This window comes from Saccostrea cucullata, unplaced genomic scaffold (assembly GCF_032062105.1).
Source record: "Saccostrea cucullata isolate Sc308-1 unplaced genomic scaffold, CSIRO_AGI_Scuc_v1 ctg4543, whole genome shotgun sequence".
Taxonomy (NCBI): domain Eukaryota; kingdom Metazoa; phylum Mollusca; class Bivalvia; order Ostreida; family Ostreidae; genus Saccostrea; species Saccostrea cuccullata.
Genome location: NW_026932051.1, coordinates 7,698 through 15,394, shown reverse-complemented (window position 1 = coordinate 15,394; position 7,697 = coordinate 7,698).

Here is a 7,697-nt window from a genome sequence, read left to right as displayed (position 1 = left end):
AGTTGTAAATCGTTGAGATAAACATCTTTGCTTCAGTAATGTATTACAAAATATTAACTGCTAAAGAGTTATCAATTGAAGACTTTGGGCCCTTCTTGGCCCCTAATTTGAGTGCCCAGCCCCTTTTTCTTGATTTCATCTGAAAGCTCTAATGATTTTGAAATCTTTTTGTTCAACAACTATTCAGAGATTCTTTTTCGTTTTCGAGTTATTTGCAAAAGAAATATTAAGGGGCCAACCCTTCAACTCCCTAATGGGGACTTTACGCGAAAAATGAAAGGTTGCAAAAACATTATTTTGAACGCCTTTTCTTCAATATTACTTATCAAAATATTTCTCCCTTTCGAGATATAAAGCATCAAATATTTAGCATTCTGGCCCCTTTTGGCCCCTAATCATGTATTATACGACATTAAAATCATAATATATAGTTGTAGATTGTTGAGATAAACAATTTTGCTTCAGTATTGTATAACAAAATATTGACTGTTAAGGAGTTATCGAAAAAACACTTTTAGCCCCTTTTGGCCCTTAATGTGATGAGTCAGCACTTTTTTCTTGATATCATTCTAAAAATATTGTTATTCTGCACAAATTTTGTTCAGTATGTTTTATCAAAATAATTAAACTTTAAAAGATATGAAGCAAAATGTCTTAAAAAATCAGTCATGATTCGTGTCCTAAATTTTGACCCCTACCGAGCTTCCATACTAGACACTTCCGGAAATTATCCTGACCCAGGTGCAACATGGCAACATGTCCTCTATTATCACTGAAAATTTCAGCGCTCTAGCTTAAGCCGTTATTGAGTTCTATCACAGACACGGAGGTCGTCTGAATTTTAAGAAAAGGGCGATAACTCTAGACCGGAAGTGATTTTCAAAAAATCCTTCAGCCGGAATTAACTTCAGATAATTCTGCACCAACCCTGAAAATTTGAAACAAATCGATCCAAAGATCTCTGAGAAATCGTCGGCACAAAATTTGTGCAGAAAAAAGAATAATAATAATAACTAGAGCAAAGCTCGTTGCAAAGCAACGAGAAGGTCTTCCGTCAGGTTTTGACCGGAAGTGCCGGAAATGACATGATCAAAAGAAAGCAATGAGCTAAATCGTCTCCAGTGACTTTATACTTTCAATTTTGCATCAAAACCTTCAAAATCAGCTACTTTTGGCTACTGCCGGTTTGACCGGAAGTGAGGACGACAGACGAAAAATTAATTTTTATGCTTGCAGAGACATATGTTATCCAAAAACTTATTAAGAACAGCAAAAATACGCGTTTTCTGACTACTTCCGGTTTGGCCGGAAGTGACGACGACGGATGTATTTTGATGACTTCTGTAGATAAAGCTTGACATTTTGAACAACTTTGCTTCTTTTACGTATTACAAATTCTCAATACTTTTTGAGATATAAAGAAAAAACTTTCGGCCCCTCTGATCCTTTAATTTTAGGGGCCAGCCCTTTTTTCGAGATATCATTTAAAAGATTTTGAAATTCTGCACTTCTTTTGTTCTATATGTTTTAACAAAATATTCCCAGGTAAAAAGATATCGTAGAAAAGGTGGTAAAAATTTTGAAATTGGCAATACGACTATTTTCGCGCCATAGCGAGCGCCGACGTGCGGCACTTCAGATAGAAATGAAATTAATTTTACATATCTATAGACTTCGGACTATCAGACCTGACATTTTCACGTTTCTATCTATAGCCATTTTTTAGAACGTTCGAGGACAACCTGACCCTTCAAAAATCATAAAATCGACAATATCTCCAAACCGGAAGTGACGTCATCAAATCTGAAAAAAATGCATAAGGTTCAAGTGATGTTACATGAGTCCTGAAAGTTTCATGGAAATCCATCCAGCCGTTTCCGAGAAATTGCGTGCACAAAATCGGTAAGAAAAAAAAGAATAATAATGAGCTAAAAAGTCTCCAGTAACTTTATAATTTCAATTTTGCATCAACACCTTCAAAATAAGCCATTTTTTGCTACTTCCGGTTTGACCGGAAGTGACGACGACGGACGGAAAAATTACTTTTAATGCTTCCAGAGACATATGTAACCACAAAACTTGTCAAGAACGGCAAAAAAACGCATTTTCCGACTACTTCCGGTTTGGCCGGAAGTGACGACGCCGGACGTATTTTGACGACGCCAGTAGATTAAACTTGACATTTTGAACAACTTTGCTTCTTTGACCTCTTACAAATTCTTAATACTTTTTGACTAATGAAAGAAAAACTTTCGGCCCCTCTAGGCCCTTTAATTTAAGGGCCAGCCCTTTTTTCAAGATATCATTTGAAAGATCTTGAAATTTTACACTTCTTTTGTTCTATATGTTTAAACAAAATGTTTACAGGTAAAATAATATCGTAGAAAAGGTGTAAAAATTTTGAAATTTGCGATTTGTCATTTTTCGAGCCATAGCCAGCGCCGACGTACTGCACTTCCGGTAAAAACGAAAGACATTACGCATATCTATAGACTTTGGTCTATCATACCTGAAAGTTTCATGTTTCTATCTAAAGCCATTATTGAGAAAGTCTGGAGACAACCTGACCCTTTAAAATTCATAAAATCGGCAATATTTCCAAACCGGAAGTGACGTGATCAAAACGGAAAAAAATGCATGAGGTTCAAGTAATGATACAAAAGTCCTGAAAGTTTCCTTGAAATCCATCGAGCCGTTTTCGAGAAATCGCGTGCACAAAATCGGTAAGAAAAAAAGAATAATAATAATAAAAGTGAAAAAGAAACCTAAGAATAACAAGAAGGTCTTCCGCTGAAGACGGAAGACCTTAATAATAACTAGAGCCAAGCTCGTTGCAAAGCAACGAGTAGGTCTTCCGTCCTGTTTGACCGGAAGTAGATTTTATTTTTAACAAAAGTGAGAAATAACGCCCAGAAATAGCTTGAATCCTCTAAAGCTATGTTAATCATTGCAAAAATAAGCCATTTTTTGCTACTTCCGGTGTGACCGGAAGTGACGACGACGGACGGAAAATAATTTTTTATTGTCCCAGAGACATCTGTTACCTAAAAACGTGTCAAGAACGGCTAAAATTCGCGTTTTCCGACTACTTCCGGTTTGGCCGGAAGAGACATCGCCGGACGAATTTTGACGACGCCAATACATTAAGCTTGACATTTTGAACAACTTTGCTTCTTCGATGTATTAAAAATTCTTTATAGATTTTGAGATATAAAGAAAAAACTTTTGGCCCCTTCAGGCCCCTAAATTTAGGGGCTAGCCCTTTTTTCGAGATATCATTTGAAAGGTCTTGGAATTCTACACTTCTTTTGTTCAATATGTCTTAACAAAATATTTTCAGGTAAAAAAATATCGTAGAAAAGGTGTAAAAAATTTGAAATTCAAGATACGACTATTTTCGGGCCATAGCGAGCGCCGACGTGCGTCATTTCCGGTAAATTTGATATACCTTATGCACCTTTCCAAACTTAGCTCTACCTAACCTCAAAGTTTGAAGTTTCTATCTAGAGCCATTTTTCGGGAAAACTGTGGACAAAATGACCCTTAAAAATCAGAAAATCGACGATATCTCTAGACCGGAAGTGACGTCATCAAAACGGAAAAAAACGCATAAGGTTCAAGTAATGTTCCATAAGTCCTGAAAGTTTCATAAGATTTTGTTTGGCCGTTTTCGAGAAATCGCGTGCACAAAATCGGTAAGAAAAAAAAAATAACTAGAGCAAAGCTCGTTGCAAAGCAACGAGTAGGTCTTCCGTCCTGTTTCACCGGAAGTAACTTTCATTTTTACAAAAATGAATAAAAACGCCCAAAAATGTATAAATCACCTTAATTTATGTTGATTAATGCTAAAATAAGCCATTTTTTGCTACTTCCGGTTTGACCGGAAGTGACGACGACGGACGGAAAATTAATTTTTATGCTCACAGAGAGATATGTTACCAAAAAACGGGTTAAGAACGGCAAAAATACGCGTTTTCTGACTACTTCCGGTTTGGCCGGAAGTGACGACAACGGACGTTTTCTAATGGCTCCGTTAGATTGAGCTTGACATTTTGAACAACTTTGCTTCTTTGACGTATTACAAATTCTCAATACGTTTTGAGATATAAAGAAAAAACTTTCGGCCCCTCTAGTCCCTTAATTTTAGGGGCCAGCCCTTTTTTCGAGATATGATTTGAAAGATCTTGGAATTCTACACTTCTTTTGTTCTACATATTTTAACAAAATATTTCCAGGTAAAAAGATATCGTAGAAAAGGTGGTAAAATTTTTGAAATTCGCGATAGGACTATTTTTGCGCCATAGCGAGCGCCGACGTGCGGCACTTCAGATAAAAATGAAATATATTTTACATATCTATAGACTTTGGTCTATCATACCTGAAATTTTCACGTTTCTATCTATAGCCATTTTTTAGAACATTCGAGGACAATCTGACCCTTCAAAAATCATAAAATCGACAATATCTCCGAACCGGAAGTGACGTCATCAAATCGGAAAAAAATGCATAAGGTTCAAGTAATGTTACATAAGTCCTGAAAGTTTCATGGAAATCCATTGAGCCGTTTCCGAGAAATCGCGTGCACAAAATCGGTAAGAAAAAAAAGAATAATAATAATAATAACTAGAGCAAAGCTCGTTGCAAAGCAACGAGTAGGTCTTCCGTCCTGTTTGACCGGAAGTTTATGCAACTTCCGGTGTGACCGGAAGTGTCGACGACGGACAGAAAATTAATTTTAATGCTCCCAGTGACAGATGTTACCCAAAAATTTTTCAAGAACGGTAAAAATACGCGTTTCTCGACTACTTCCGGTTTGGCCGGAATCGACGTCGACGGACGTATTTTGACGACTGCATTAGATTAAGCTTGACATTTTGAACAACTTTGCTTCATAGACGTATTACAAATTCTCAATACTTTTTGAGATATAAAGGAAAAACTTTCGGCCCCTGTAGGCCCCAAATTTTAGGGGTCAGCCCTCTTTTCGAGATATCATTTGGAAGAACTTAAAATTCTACACTTCTTTTGTTCTATATGTTTTAACAAAATATTTCCAGGTTAAAAGATATCGTAGAAAAAGTGCTAAAAATTTTGAAATTCGCGATAGGCCTATTTTCGGGCCATACCGAGTGCCGACGTGCAGCACTTCCGGTAAAAATAAAATACATTCCACAAATCTACAGACATAGGTCTACTACACCTGAAAGTATCACGTGTCTATCTAAAGTCGTTTAGGAGAATCCGTGCGGACAAACTGACCCTTAAAAAATCATTAAAGTGCTGATAACTCCGGACCGGAAGTGACGTCATCAAAACAGAAAAAAACGCATAAGGTTCAAGTGATGTTACATAAGTCCTGAAAGTTTCATGGGAATCCATCCAGCCGTTTTCGAGAAATCGCATGCACAAAATCGGTAAGAAAAAAAAACAATAATAATAACTAGAGCAAAGCTCATGGCAAAGCAACGAGTAGGTCTTCCGTCCAGTTTGACCGGAAGTAGAGTTTATTTTTAACAAAAATTCCAAATAACGCCCAAAAATAGCTTGAATCATCTAAAGCTATGTTAATTGATGCAAAAATAAGCCATTTTTTGCTACTTCCGGTCTGACCGGAAGTGACAACGACGGACGGAAAATAAATTTTTATGCTCCTAGAGACATTTGTTACCCAAAAACTTGTCAAGAACGGCAAAAATACGCATTTTCCGACTACTTCCGGTTTGGCCGGAAGTGACGTCGCCGGACGAATTTTGACGACGCCAATAGTTTAAGCTTGACCTTTTGAACAACTTTGCTTCTTTGACGTATTACAAATTCTGTATAGATTTTGAGATATAAAGAAAAAAGTTTCGGCCCTCTAGGCCCCTAATTTTAGGGGCCAGCCCTTTTTTCGAGATATCATTTGAAAGATCTTGGAATTCCACACTTCTTTTATTCTATATATCTTAACAAAATATTTCTAGGTAAAAAGATATCTTCGAAATAGTGTTAAAAATTTTGAAATTCGTGATACGTCTATTTTCGGGCCATAGCGAGCGCCGACGTGCGGCACTTCCGATAAAAATGAAATACGTTATACATATCTGCAGACTTTGGTCTATCATACCTGAAAGTTTCATGTTTCTATCTTGAGCCATTATTGAGAAAGTCTGCGGACAACCTGACCCTTCAAAAATCATAAAATCGACAATATCTGCAAACCGGAAGTGACGTCATCAAATCGGAAAAAAATGCATAAGGTTCAAGTGATGTAACATAAGTCCTGAAAGTTTCATGGAAATCCATCGAGCCGTCTTTGAGAAATCGCGTGCACAAAATCGGTAAGAAAAAAAAGAATAATAAAAGTGGAAAAGAAACCTAAGAATAACAAGAAGGTCTTCTGCTGAAGACGGAAGACCTTAATGTCTTCCGCTGAAGACGGAAGACCTTAATAAAAGTGAAAAAGAAACCTAAGAATAACAAGAAGGTCTTCCGCTGAAGACGGAAGACCTTAATAAAAGTGAAAAAGAAACCTAAGAATAACAAGAAGGTCTTCCGCTGAAGACGGAAGACCTTAATAATAAAAGTGAAAAAGAAACCGAAGAAAAACAATAAGGTCTTCCGCTGAAGACGGAAGACCTTAATAATAAAAGTGAAAAAGAAACCTAAGAATAACAAGAAGGTCTTCCGCTGAAGACGGAAGACCTTAACTAGATACGATCTCGTTGCGAGCAACGAGTGGGTCTCCCGTCCGATTCATGATGAGATGAGATAAGATTTTGATTGAAATTTTCATTGAAAGTAATGCTTTTCCATAATCCATGAAAAGACATTGAATATTAAAGACCTAAAAATCGACCTTTGGATCCTCACGGCCCATAATATTAGGGATCAGCCCTTTTTTCGTCATATAATTTTTATGCTCTCAGGATTTTGAACACTTTTTCTTCAACAACTATTCAGAGATTCATTTTCGTTTTCGAGTTATTTGCATAAGAAATATTTAGGGGCCAACCCTTTAACTCCTTAATGGGGACGTTTAGCGAAAAATGAAAGGTTGCATATTGTTAAGAACATGATTTTGAACATCTTTTGTTCAATATTGCTAATCAAAATATTTCTCACTTTCAAGATATAAAGCGTCAAAGATTTAGCATTCGTGCCCTTGTGGCCCCTTATTATGAAGTATACGACATTAAAATCATAGTCAACAGTTGTAGATTGTTGAGATAAACATTTTTGCTTCAATTATGTATAATAAAATATTGACTGTAAAAGAGTTATCGGAAAAAGAGTTTAAGCCCCTTTTGGTCCCTAATTTGAGTGCCCAGCCCCTTTTTCTGGATTTCATCTTGAAGCTCTCAGGATTTTGAACACTTTTTGTTCAACAATTAATCAGAGATTCTTTTTCGTTTTCGAGTTAATATAAGAAATATAAGGGGCCAACCCTTCAACTCCTTAATGGGGATGTTTAACGAAAAATGAAAGAGTGTATATTGTATAGAACATGATTTTGAACATCTTTTGTTCAATATTACTTATCAAAATATTTCTCACTTTCGAGATATAAAGCGTCAAAGATTTTGCATTCTGGCCTCTTGTGGCCCCTTATTATGTAAGATACGACTTTAAAATCATAATATACAGTTGTAGATTGTTTTTGCCCCTCACGTTCCCTAATTTAAGGAATCGGCCCCTTTTTATTCATATCACCTTAA